Source organism: Labeo rohita, chromosome 1 (assembly GCF_022985175.1).
Source record: "Labeo rohita strain BAU-BD-2019 chromosome 1, IGBB_LRoh.1.0, whole genome shotgun sequence".
In the NCBI taxonomy this organism is placed as follows: Eukaryota; Metazoa; Chordata; class Actinopteri; order Cypriniformes; family Cyprinidae; genus Labeo; species Labeo rohita.
The window spans coordinates 21,610,801-21,624,567 of record NC_066869.1 but is presented as its reverse complement, the minus strand read 5'-3'; the positions used below and the strand labels follow the sequence as shown (position 1 = coordinate 21,624,567).

The 13,767-nt window shown below is 34.5% G+C and overlaps 1 protein-coding gene across 1 annotated transcript in view; it reads right to left on the bottom strand.

The window, feature by feature from the left end:
• Positions 1-13,767, bottom strand: part of ctnna2 (catenin (cadherin-associated protein), alpha 2) — a 423,497-nt gene that overhangs the window by 97,555 nt on the left and 312,175 nt on the right. The window lies entirely within an intron of this gene.

Below are 13,767 nucleotides of genomic sequence, written 5' to 3'. Positions count from 1 at the left end.
AATAGAAATAGAAATAAAATAAAATAAAATAAAATAAAATAAAATAAAATAAAATAAAATAAAATAAAATGATGGAAATAAATACTTTTTTTTTTTTTTTATTTAAAACAAAAGACAAAAAAGAACCACTGGATTGATTGATTTAATCAATGAAGTCAATCATTGAATCAGTCTATTCAATTAATGAAGATGTGCATAAATTCTAAAAGTGAGTAGGATAAACGTTTTATTCGATAAGAAAAAATGCACATAAACTATGATGGAAACACTTACTTACCGAATAAATTCCTCCATGCACATAAAAAAGTAATGTGACTTTTCCAAAAAGGTGATTTTGGAAGCTCATTGGAAGAACATATAGTTTCTTATTTATTTGGTTTTTATTCGTTTTGATCAGAAATTAAACATTTTATGTTTAATATAAGTGAGTTTGTCCTGTTTTATTGTCTATTCAGTCAATTGACGCCAAATTGCAGCTTATACCGGTGTTGTTACACGTCGACTAACTGGTGGGAAAATTTCCTCGCACCATCACATCCCTAATGCTCGCCCTGAGGTGCAAGCAATTCATATATTTACATGAAAATTATTATTTTCAGTGGCTTCTCCTAGTTTTCTTAGTGATATTTAGTGCAAGTTCATCAGGAAGTGCCGCTTTTGTTCTCTTTGTCTCGTTGGATCGAAACGGTGCTTATGCGCAAATGCTTTATGCGATATTCCAGTTTTGCGCATAAGTTAAATTCACATCTTTGGATGGAAACAGCTAATGATCATGTGACCTCATTTGTACAAGGTTTTTATGCTTTTATTCTTTGGAACATCTCTTATCATGCTGGAGAACAGGATTATTCCTTTAAGAAGACAGAAACATGCAGATTTGTGTTGACATGACTACAGCAGCTTTTCTTTTTCGTCTTGCTGTCAGATGAATGTGCTTCTTGTTAAATGTGAGACACAATTGCTGGCCAACATCAAGACTCTGATGGCATGTATTATAGCACAGGCCATCTGATTCATTCACTCCAACACCAAAAATAAAAACCAAATCCAAAAAAAGGGAGAGAGTACAAGACAGACAGAGAGAGGGGGAGCGATTTGTTAAGTTTACTCTACATAATAGGAAGTCAGATCATAATTAAGATCCGTTCAGCTGCAGAGCTGTAATTCACAGGAAGTGCTGCTTTGATGGGATGGTGTTAAGCATTGCCGTGAGGTGCAGAATAGTGAGAATACTGTGATTACAAGATTGAGAACAGAATTGAGGGAGGTGACGATAGTTTCACCCTTCTGCGTGGAAAAGCTTAGCTGTCACAGACCGGCTGTTTCAGGAGGCAAAGCGCAACTCCATTGTCTTGTGTGTTTTATCAGTTGTAATCACTGATTTCATAAGAAAGAGTCGCCCAGCGAGTGAGTTGAAGTCCTGCGATGAAAAGATGATTTTAATAAGGGTATTTAGGTGTAATTATACACCAGCTCAGACTTGATGAGGGGGAGTGGGTAAGGGACAACTGCGCAGAGTGTGTGTGGGTTTGTAAGACAAATCGCACCACGAATACTTCCCATCATCACTCCAGCTGAAGAGAGAAGAGTTTTCCTTTCTTCAAGATAGTTAAACTCTTGGCTCCGTTTGAGTAAGATGCACTTATATCAAAATCTGTAATCAGTACATGATGGCTAAATGTCAATCACTACATACGCTGGTTTAGAAATCAGACAGTTTGGGAAAATCTTTGTTAAGCGAGTACATATTTTGTAGATGATGCACAAGATGATGCAACTTTATGACTTATTTTATGAGGACCGTTTTCAATTTTTTTTTATTGATAGGTTTAGGGCGTTTTGTTTTTTGGAAAGAATTAATACTTGTATTCAAAAAGGATGCATTAAATGTATCAAAACTGACAGTAAAGGCATTTATACTGTAATGTTACAAAAGATTTCTATTTTAAATAAATGTGTGTATGCATATTAATATTAAACAGCACAGCTTTTTTTAACATTGATAATAATAAGAAATGTTTCTTGAAACACCAAATCAGCATATTAAAATGATTTCTTAACAATCATGTGACACTGAAGACTAGTGTAATGGCTACTGAAAATTTATAACATATAAAATTTATATCATATAAAAATTACACTTCAAAATATAATAATTAGGGCTGTCGGTCGATTATATTTTTTTACGATTAATTAAAACATTTTTTAATCAAATTAACTTTAATCTGATTATTTAATCTAATTCATTTAAGTAATTAATTCAATTAATTAATCTAATTAATCGCAAAATAAATTTGTGAAAATACTTACAAAAGATTATTTAAAGCTATTTTTCTGTTAATTGACAACATATCAAGTAGACATTACAAATTGTAGCTTTAGAAGGAAATATTTTATTTGATTCAACATAACATTTATTACAAATAAACATTTAGGCTGCAACGGCTATGGAACATAAAAGAAGATAATTAAAGAAACATCAGTATTTTTTGTTCGTACAATAAATATCATTGGTATCCAAAACAGCTTTGCTACCAACAGTCTTCAAAATACCTTCTTTTATGTTCTACAAAAGAAAGGTTTGAAACAACATAAGGGTGAGTAAATGATAACAGAATTCACATTTTTTGGGTGAACGATCCTTTTAATGTTTTTATTTTTATAATATTTTTATTGTATATTCTTCCTTTCTTTCTTTCTTTCTTTCTTTCTTTATTGAATCTATACTCTAAATAAGAAACGAAATCTGCCAGCAGGTGGCGGTAAATGTCTTTATGAGTCATTCATTCATTCGATTCTTTCAAATGGCTGCTTTATTCAGGAATTAAGTAGATGGCTCTTATATAAATGGCTATATATATTCTGTGCATTCTGTGCATAATATGTGCAGCTTTGGTGAACAATAAATGTAACTTTATTTAAAGTTTTGCGGTCATGTTTAAACAAATGCTGTAGAGTCAGCATCTGTCTGACAAATAATGTTTACCAGAAATAGATCACCGCCTTCATAATGCATCAAATAAACAATAGCGTCATTCGACTATGACTGTACAAGAAATACAAGAGGACAGCGTACCTGGAAAATACATTTACAACTGTCCTTTTGAGCTGAAGTCTCCCGAGCATCGAGGAGTTTGCAAAACAAATTAAATGTGACTGGTTGATGGATGTGTTCATTTTTGATGGTCCCCTGAAAAGACAGGAGACTTACCGGGGATCATAATGTGGTGTAATGCAGACGTTTAAAAATAGACATGGCTTGATGCACGGAGGCGGGGAGGGGCCGCGCTACGAGATCTGAGGCCGGAGAAAAGGAGGAGAAGGAAGAGTTATTAGGCCAACACAAAACTGATTGTCTATTCCTGCTGCAGAGCGGCGCACATAGCAGCCATGCAGTCTGAGGAAGCATGAACTGAATGGCAAGTGGGTGCTTAGGAAAGTGAGAGAGAGAGAAAGAAAGTGAGGGAGGTCAATGAGAATGAGTGTACGGGGAAACAAAGACCTACACTAATGAATGAGAAAGGTTAAGAGGGATGAGAAACAAGTAGTCTGGGAAAGCTGCTCTGTTTGGAGGTTGCGGTGGAAGGCCTGAAAAGAAGTATTCGTCAGAAACAACCCCAGACTATTTTTGGCACACAGGGCTCGATGAACCATGTCAGTGACACGAGCAACTCATTGAGAGAAACAAGGCAACAATGCCTCTTTTCTCGCTGTCAAAAACACTGTCCAGCCATATTTCCATATGTCTGTCTATCCTAGTGTACAGGATAAGAATTAATGTGTCCCAATCATATGTTGAAAACAAAGTCAAAAGGTGCCTAGATTGTCCAATATTTCCAGTATATTTTTTTAAGCTCGCTATTTTCATTTATTGGATTTATTCCGATACGTCTTGCCGATAAGAGGAATAACTTGCGTGTGCTCAGGGTGTGCTAATGATTACATCAGGTCAGCAGTGTGGCTCATTCTTGAAGCAAAGTTTTGCCTAAATGATGATTAGATTCACTGTTTTGGATGGCTGCATTTAATCTGAGAATTCACGTACAGAACGACGTGCTCGGTGTGTGATAGAGTAAGTAATAGCGTTAGTGTTGCAACATGTTATTATTTTTTCTTGCATAATAACCATCTACAAATGTTAAATATTAAAATAAAATATTAAGGTTACCACTGCATTTTTTTCTGGTTGGGGAATGCAGTGAATAATATATAGTTTATTTATAGTTATTTTTAAAACTTCATTGTACTGTCATTATAAAATAATTTCATTATTATTATTTTTAACAAATGAGTTCTTGTTAAAAACAAACCAAAATTAAAAATAATTTGCTTATAATTTCCACACAGGAGTGACTTGTTTCCAAACAAAAGTAAATATATTGGTATCGGCATCAGCTATAGGTCACAATGAGTTAAAAAATATCGGCATATCCGATATTGGAAAAAATCCAATATTGTGCATCCGTAAAATCTATATTGTTTACATGTTTGGGGTCAGGTAAGTTTTTAATAAATTAATAAATGTAAAAATTAATTAATTTAGCAAGGAAATGCTATTAAATTGAGCAAAAGTGATATTTATAATGGTACAAAATGATGTGTAAAATAAATGTTGTTCTTTTGAACTCTTTTTATTCATCAAAAAAAAAGAAAGGTTTGCAAAAAAGGTAAAGCAACACAACCATTTTTAAAGTTGATATTAAAAATAAATATTTATTGAGCACCAGTTTAGCGTATTGGAATGATTTTTGAAGGATCAAGTGACCCTGAAGACTGGACTGGAGTAATGACTGCCTAAAATAGACAACATTTTAAAATATATAAAATATATATATATATATATATATATATATATATAAAAAATTTTTAAATTTATTTTCAATAAATAAATAAATAAATAAACCGTTTTTATTGTTTAATCAAATCAAGAGAATAAGTGAGAACAAGAGACTATGAAAAAACATAAAAAAAAAAAAAATACTAATAAACTAAACTAAACTAAAATAAAAACTTAACCAATTCAAAACTTGAATGCACAAATGAATGAATGAATGAATGAATGAATGAATGAAAAAGTCATTGAAAGTCACAGGACAACAGTTTATGTCCTGCTGTATGAATTATGCACTTCACTACCAACAACAAATACTTTTTGTACTTGGTAAAATCCTATGAATTGAGATTCAGCTTTCATCTTGCATCCGTTCTTATGCCCATACACAGTCCTAACTCCTTTGGCTCCACCATCCACACATTTGCACGACTCTCATGTCTGGCGGATCCAGCACCGAGATGCTGAATGCAGCCTTGCATTTAAACGTACACAAGCTTGGAATGTGGAGGCCCGACTCCGACGCCAGGACTCAAGGGGAACCGCTGCATCCCTTTAAGGAACTGCTCTTAATACGGGGACATAATCCCATTTCATCAGTTCATTCTCCCCTGACGCTTCCTCTCTCATTTCATTTTTCCTTCTGAGTTATGGATCAGGGTGATGGAGTGGGAACGATGCGGCTCAGAGGAGGAATTTCCACCCGAGCCCCTGAGGCTTGCGGGAAATATCAATTCCCGCCACCGCATCAGACAAATCAGACAGGCTCCTTCTATTAGTTTACAGCTTGCGGCTCACCTTTTTTCTCCTCTTACTAACTTCATTTCTCCTCTCCTTCTTTTTCTTCTCTTCCACAAACAAAAACGCACATTGCATACAGTCTTGATAGTGTTGGGAGTAACTGACTAATAATAATAATAATAATACTTAATGTAAAGTAGCTAATATACAGCGAAATATTGTGTATTTACTGTATATATCCCTGATGAGGATAAGAGATTGCACTGACAACCTTGTCATTGTAATGGCATTCAAACAAAACAAAAAAAAGTTTGCGCTGTGCTTACAGACACAGGTACACAAAACAAACAATGTATTTACTGTTATTTTACTAGTGTCTCTCGCTGGCAAGTGAAGGTGAGAGTGCCATTACACTGCAGCTGTGGTAGGTTCATGCTCGTATCTCATGAACCTGTGTCAGCACAACGGTGTAAATCACACTTGCTTTAGTGATAGATGACACCCACCAAGACGCCAGACAGAACTGGCTTGCAGTCTGTAATGGAGCACAACACTCATACTACAGAAAATAGGGAGGTGGACAGAAGATTGCTCCATAAATGTGCCACTGATTTTCTGAATGTCAGGAATTCAATGAACAATACAGAACAATACAAAACAACAAAACAACCTGATTCTTGGATCAACAGGTTTTGATCTGGGTTCCAGGTCTTCACTCCAGCTTAATATTCATTACATTACAGATAAGCTGACAAATATTTGCATAGTATATATATAGTATAGTGAATAAATGAAATAATCATAACTAAAGGGCATATGAAAGCCCGTGTATCTGTACATTTCGAAATAAGGCGCATTAAAAGTCAATGATTCCTTGATACTATTCAATAAAATTCTAGTGCATTTATTATTTTCTTTTTGGGAGCACTTATGGTCCTGACTTGAAAAAAAAATTAGGAGCACCTGCTAATCAATAATCAGAAAATCTGAAAAAAAAAAATAGCCTTTCCATTACAAAGTGATATTTGACTCTTTAAAGTGATTTACAGGGGAATTTTGTTTTTACCTTTGTGATGGCACTTTATTAAAAGTATGTCATATTTTATGTCAATTTTTTTTTAAATATATATTTTATGAGCTTTTTCAAATGTCTAACTGAATAAGAACAAGTAGAATAAGAAACCAACCATTATTTATATATAACCAAATCATTATTAACAAAATTATTTTTGTACTACAGAGGTGGCACAGAAGATCACAAAAGTGGCCTGTAGGTGTATTTTCATATGTTTAATGAGGCGGCATCAGAGGGTGGCTGATATCAACATCAGGTAACAGTGTTATAGTCGGACAATGTAAGTCACTTAATATTAACTTCTTGTTTATTTAACTGTTGTATTAAATCAATATCTCATTTACAAACTACCTTAAAAATCATTTAAAGCTGTCACTCATCTTAGTTCATCGCAATCTCACAAAGGTCCATTATGACCGATAAAGATCTCCACACTGCGCAATGAAAGGATTCGTGAGATATGTCTGTGACAAATTACGCAACGTTGCAAAAACATGTAGAAACCTTTGAAGCTCCCCTCAGCGCAAACACAAATATGTTGATCAGGTCAGTCACACTGGTGCTCCTAAATATTTTTTCATATTCGCACGCAGTAGTTTTCAGTCGCAAATGCAACTGAAATGGTTGCACTGTAAAGCCCTGACTTTGTTAGGATGGTTACACAAAATATTATTTTATCCTTGCTTCTAGTAAATTCTCTATATGCTTTCTAAAAGCTTCATGTGGCCGTAAACATTACATTTTAACGTGACTTTAAGCAAAATACATCATTAAAGTTTCACTTTCACTGTGACTAAGCAGGTAAATGTGGTGTTTACACAGAATAATTGTAATATGAGTTTACCTTATGGTACGAACCCAGATCAGTATCAGCAGGAAAGTGATAAAACGATTATCTTCCATCCGAAGATTTGTGATGCATTTCGGGGCAAAGCAAAAAAAAAAAAAAAAAAAAAAAAATGCGGGAAACTATTTGCAAGTACTACAAATTGTGCTACAATTGGAAAATTCTGTAAATTGATAAACTGCTCGTTGTGATGACGTTTAATGTCTCCGACAGCGTCCGTAGTCCCATTTAGCAACTTGTTAGCAACCATCTTTTTAAAGAAATGTAACAGTTAAAAAAATCACAAGTGGGGTGTAACTGGTGTGCTTTATGTCGTAGAATAAAACGGGAAAGTATCTTAAATTCGTGTGAACCACGGACCTTATTTTTGGGGATTTAATCAAACTCCCATTAAAAAAAAAACAAAAAACAAAAAACACTGACTCTAGGATGAAGAAACTGTAAGTGCTAATATGCTAACTCGCGTTTGGGTTTTTGTCTACAAATTGACGTCACGGTTTCCAGGAAAGATTCGAAAACACACACTAAGGAACCTTACATGCTCAAAGCAGAGATAACAAAGACATATGGAAAGAAAGAAGAAAGGACAGAAAACCAAATTATCATCTCAGCAAATGAAGAGCCATGACTTGAACAACTCTTGAACAACTGTCTTGAACTTTCAACACCGTATATCTTGTACTGCATGTCTCATGGTTCTATTTTGCTCTGTACAAAACCTTGAAAATGATCACATATTGCTTAAGACATCTCTGAATGAAAACAAGTCCTTGTACCTCAAAAAGATGTGCAGACTTAAAAAAAAAAAAAAATCATATGAGTCTTTCATATTTTATCTATATGGGAGTGAAAGTTTCTGAGGAGCTGAATATTACAGTTAAGTTGTCCCGGGGAGACTCTGAAAATGGGAATTAGACATTACAAGCATGTTTCATCCATTACGCTCAAAAGGATGTGCACTCGGCATTCTGAGGAGACTTTTATACAAGAAGAAATGGAAAGATTGCTCGAAAGGTTTTTTTTTTTTGTAGATAAATCATTTTTGCCTTCTTTTTTGTTTTACTTTTCAGGTTAAATAATTAACCTCCATCCAATTAATCCTACAATTTCTTGTCCATATCAAAGGCAACATACAATGCTTTCCTAACCTCATCAGAACCACTGTGAGGCTGGATGGCACCAAAATAATAGTAAACTTTTTACTTTCATTTCTTAGAGGGGAAAGAAAAAAGTTGAAAAGTTGAATCATCTTAATCTTTAATCTTCAACAGAATTCTTATGTGATATACATTTAGGGAAAAATGTAATAAAAAAACAGTATCCATTACTCTATCTGAAATCATTTTAATATGCTGATCTGGTGCTCAGCATTTATTTGAAATAAGAAACGCATTGTAATATTCTAAATGTCTTCACTGTCACATTTGATACATTTTATGTATCTTTGCTGAATAAAATTGTTAATTTTTTATTTAAAAAAAAAAAAAAAAAAGAGAAAATGAGTTTAAGGCTAGCCAAAAGTGTCGATAGCTGAACAAACACCTGATCTTGCAGTTACGCTGCTGCTAGACTGACACAGGTTGTACAAAACTGGCCAAGTGCTGCACGCCAGAGGACTAGACTGAGCTGGAGAGAGTCAGTGCTCACACAGGATCCAAACATGTCTCCATGGAGATGCACGAGCACCGGGATCATTTGTGTGCCAATGCAGCAGCTGGATGAGAGGCTCACAGCAGTCAGAACTGCCATGTGTGGACAGCCTCAGAAAGACCAGCGGCCCCCGGGATCTCCACTTTCTGGACCCTTAACAACAGCTAATAGGTGATTGGCTTGAAAATGCACAGCTCATCGCATGCTGCCATCTGAACGGAGCACAAACATGGGGGAAAGACAGAAAGTCTGGAAAGTTCGAAATGACGAAAGAAATGAGTCTGGCAGGATTTGCTTAATAACGAGATAGTGGAAAGGTAGAGATTTTGTCAAACCATTCATACTGCTGTGACAACTTGCCAAGAATACTGAGGAAAAAAAAAGAAAAAAAAAGCCAGATTCAAACTCAAATTTCCCACATTAGCACCAAAGCTGTAAGTGGAGCTCAAGGTAAAGGCCTTGACAAGAACCTTCTATCTCTCATTGTGACGCAGACTCAAAAGGACTGAGTCACGTCGCTATCAAAAAGCAGAGCAATAATTGCCTTTGATTTCCCTGTAAGAGCAAGCCAAGTGTCTAATTACAAATTCTAAAAAAGACAGGAGGAACGTAAATATTCATTAAAATGCTCTTCTTGTCACCCTCTGAGAGAGGAGGAGAAAGGCTTCACTCTGACTCTGTAACTTTTCACAGCACTGCAGTAAGAGGCATCCAGACCATTTCAGCCTTCGTCAGTAAAATGTGCACTTATTAAATGTGGCCTACTGAAGAGTTGACGTGAATGAGAAAGATTTACATATTGCATAAAACGTATTATCTGGGACTTGTGAAGCCAGTCCAGTGATCCAAATTAAGTCTTACTGGTACGGGACAAGATTTCACTTCGGGTGTTAGGTGTAATTTGAGTTTCACTGACATTCTTTGCGATTTCAATCTCTTCCGATATGAACATGTCTGTGTTCTTCCCACGCAACCAACAAATTACAGAGCAAATTACCTAGTGTTTTTCGACTTACTCATGCATCCTCTGAGAAATCTAATTCTGGCTGGATAGGAATGTCTATGATCCTGGTAAATTTTATATATATATATATATATATATATATATATATTTTACAAAGCTTCCACTCATTTATTTTGACCTTTGTCGAATACCTTAAGCCACACTTTTTGTTGCGCTGCCTGGTGCACCTTCATTATGGATTTTAACCTTTTCGCCAACGTTTTAGCAGGATACAATAACAGAAAATTGTGCTGCTGGCATCCCATCTAAAGTAAAAAGCAAATTTATCCAATAAGTTAGAGAAAATGCTCTGAATGCCATTTTTTTTTAAGAAGTCAGTATCAAAAATACTGTAAAAAAACCAGTAATACTGTGAAATGTCATTACAGTTTAAAATAACAGATTTCTATTTTAATATACTTTAAACAAGTAAATGAATAAATGCTGCTTTTTGAACATTTTATTTATCAAAGAATGCTGAAAAAACAATACAAATATTTCACAATGTTGGAAAAAAAAATTCTAGAATAATTTAGGTTCTTAAAAATGACTGTAATTTTGATTACAGCAAACAAACAAACCTATTAAACCTGATAAAAATGTCTAAGACATAGGTTGCTCAACAAGAGCTTAAGAACAGATTTGTTTAACTGCAGGGAGGAAAAACTGATCCCAAACTAAAAATATTTAAGTTTTTTTTAATATTTTTTTTTTCTGGATTCTGTTTTTTTTTTTTTTTTTTTTTTTCTGTACTCCTTTTTAATGGTGAAATTAAATGTTATTAAACAAAAGCATGTCTAATTAATTTAAATCATGAAACATTTACAATTTGAAAATATATATTTTTTAAGTTGAACAAAAATTATGTTTAGAGCTCAGTTAAATGTTTCATTTTTTCTCACCTTATGTTTTATTGTTATTGCTTTAGCATGCATAAAAACAACTTTTATTTATTCCCCCAACCAGAAATTATCTGTTGTGCATTTAAATTTTTCTGGTTATTAAATTAAGGCATAAAACATTGATTTAATTTATCTTTTAATTAATGCAAATTAAACACATTTTTTTTGGCGAATAAATTTTAAACTATTAAAAAATTAAACATGGGAGAAATATTGTGTGATTATTTCTTAAAAAATAAAGTTTTATAATTTCTTTCAACAGTAGTAGTATCACATACATTTTACTAAATAATAGTAATATAGGCCTACTTCTAGCAAAAGTTAAACCAAACTTTTATTTTGACGGGTTGTCGTCGTGAATTCCTTTAGATTTCTGTTTATGATATGACGCTCGTTTTACTCGAAACAGCAAAATGGGCTCTAAACAATAAGCTTAAGAATAGATTCGTTTAACTGGAGGGGGGGGAAAAACCCTTGCCATCATGCTGCAAGTTGTATGATTAAATCACACAACAGCACTTTTGCATGTGTGATATTGCTTTATTGTGACTCAGACACCATTTATAAAACTAATCCCATCAAAATAATGGTTTGGATATGAGATTTACTCTTTTATTTCTGAAGGGAGGCATCATAATCATAATGTGTTTCTAAGTGTCTGCTCTGACGGATTTCATAGCTCTTAACTAATATCAGAGAAGCATGTCTAACAGTCTCTTGAAAGACGCCCACTGCGTGTAAAACAAGCAATGTATTTTTTTCCCTTTTGTCTCAAGCACACATTCACAAAGCAGCATCGTGACAAGCATCTCTCCCTCCCGCTTGTTTCCACTCATGTCCTGTGAGTCAGTGTTGCTTTTGAATGTTGACTGACACGCGTGTGCCCGACGTCACATGAAAAGACAGAGGCAGTGAGTGCAAGCCAAACAAACTCTGAGCTGGAGAAAATTATGCACCGTGTGGTGCTTTGGCCTGTGTGGTGGAAGTGTTGTGAGGGCATGAGAACGATCCACTCAACCTGAGCAGAGTGTGAGTGCATTGGGCCTGGTGCCTGGATCTGACTCGCAACAAATCTCTGATGGTAACCATGACAACAGGTGAGATGATGACAAAAAAGTGTCACATGCTAAGACTGTATGTGGTAAGTTAAGAGAGAGAGAGAGAGAGAGAGAGAGGCTCTGTGTGTGTGTGTGTGTGTGTGTGTGTGTGTGTTTGCCTTGTGGGTTGCTGGCCATGGAATAAGAGGGGGCGTTAGCTTTGCAGTAATTAAAGTGGCTGGCTAGGCCGAGATATGTTGCCTCCTACAACAAACCATCAAAACACCCATGTGCCCATAAAGAATGTCAACATATGTAAGTATAAAAGGATTTAAACTTATTAGAGCGCTGCACTGTTTGTTCACCTTGCATCATAAACAAGCACATAAATGGCAGTGTCTTATTATCTAATCATGCGTGTTGCACTACCTCACACACAACAAGGGATTTCAAAGATTCCACATTTTTGGCAGCAGAAAGCCTGACTCACTTCAAAACAAAGTTCTATTGCAAAACTGTTGCAAAGCACACAACATGCATGTTAAAGAGAGTTTCTAGACACATTCTACCATACATGTACATCAAGAGTCTGTATACTGGAATTAATTATGGTTTAGACGTTTCAAGACAATGATTTTAATTATCTATTTATCTAACTTTTAAATACTTTAACGATCTGCTCGCTTCATTTATTTAATTCATTAACAGAATGACAGAATGACAGAATGCTGGATAGATAGCTAGATAGCTAGAATGTTCTTTCTTAGATAGAAAGAACGAGAACGATAGCAAAATAGAACGAACAAAATAGATAGATAGATAGATAGATAGATAGATAGATAGATAGATAGATAGATAGATAAAATGATAGATAGATAGATAGATAGATAGATAGATAGATAAAATAGATAAAATGATAGACAGAAAGATAGAACAATAGAACGATATATGATAGAATGACAGACAGAATGATAGAACAATACAATGATAGATAGATATACACAGAATGATAGAATGATAGACAGAATGATAGAACAGAAAGATAGATAGATAGATGATAGATGATAGATAAAATGATTGAAAGATAGAACAACAGAACGATAGATAAATAGAATGACAGAACGATAGATGACACAATTACAGATAGATAGAACAACAGATAGATAGATAGATAGATAAAATGATAGACAGAAAGATAGAACAATAGAATGATAGATGGACGAATAGAATGACAGAACAATAGATGATAGACTGATAGACAGAATGATACAACGATAGATAGATAGATAGACAGACAGACAGATAGATTGACATAGACAGAACGATAAATAGAACGATAGACAGACAGACAGACAGACAGATAGATAGATAGATAGATAGATAGATAGATAGATAGATAGATAGATAGAACGACCGACAGACAGACAGACAGACAGATGGATAGATAGGTACTTATTTTTAAATTCAAGGTCATAAAACTGCTTTTCAAAAAATTAGTAGTGTGGGCACATTTATTACATTTACTTGTGACTTGGCTGATTTAATTAACTTGTGTTGCTGTGTGAAGTCTAATTATATAACATTCAAACCCCATTAAGTTTCTAGGTTTCTAGCAGGTGAGGAGACGTTTCAGACGGTGAGCAACAGAAGTGGGATGGGTCAGCCAGCAATGAGGAAAGAA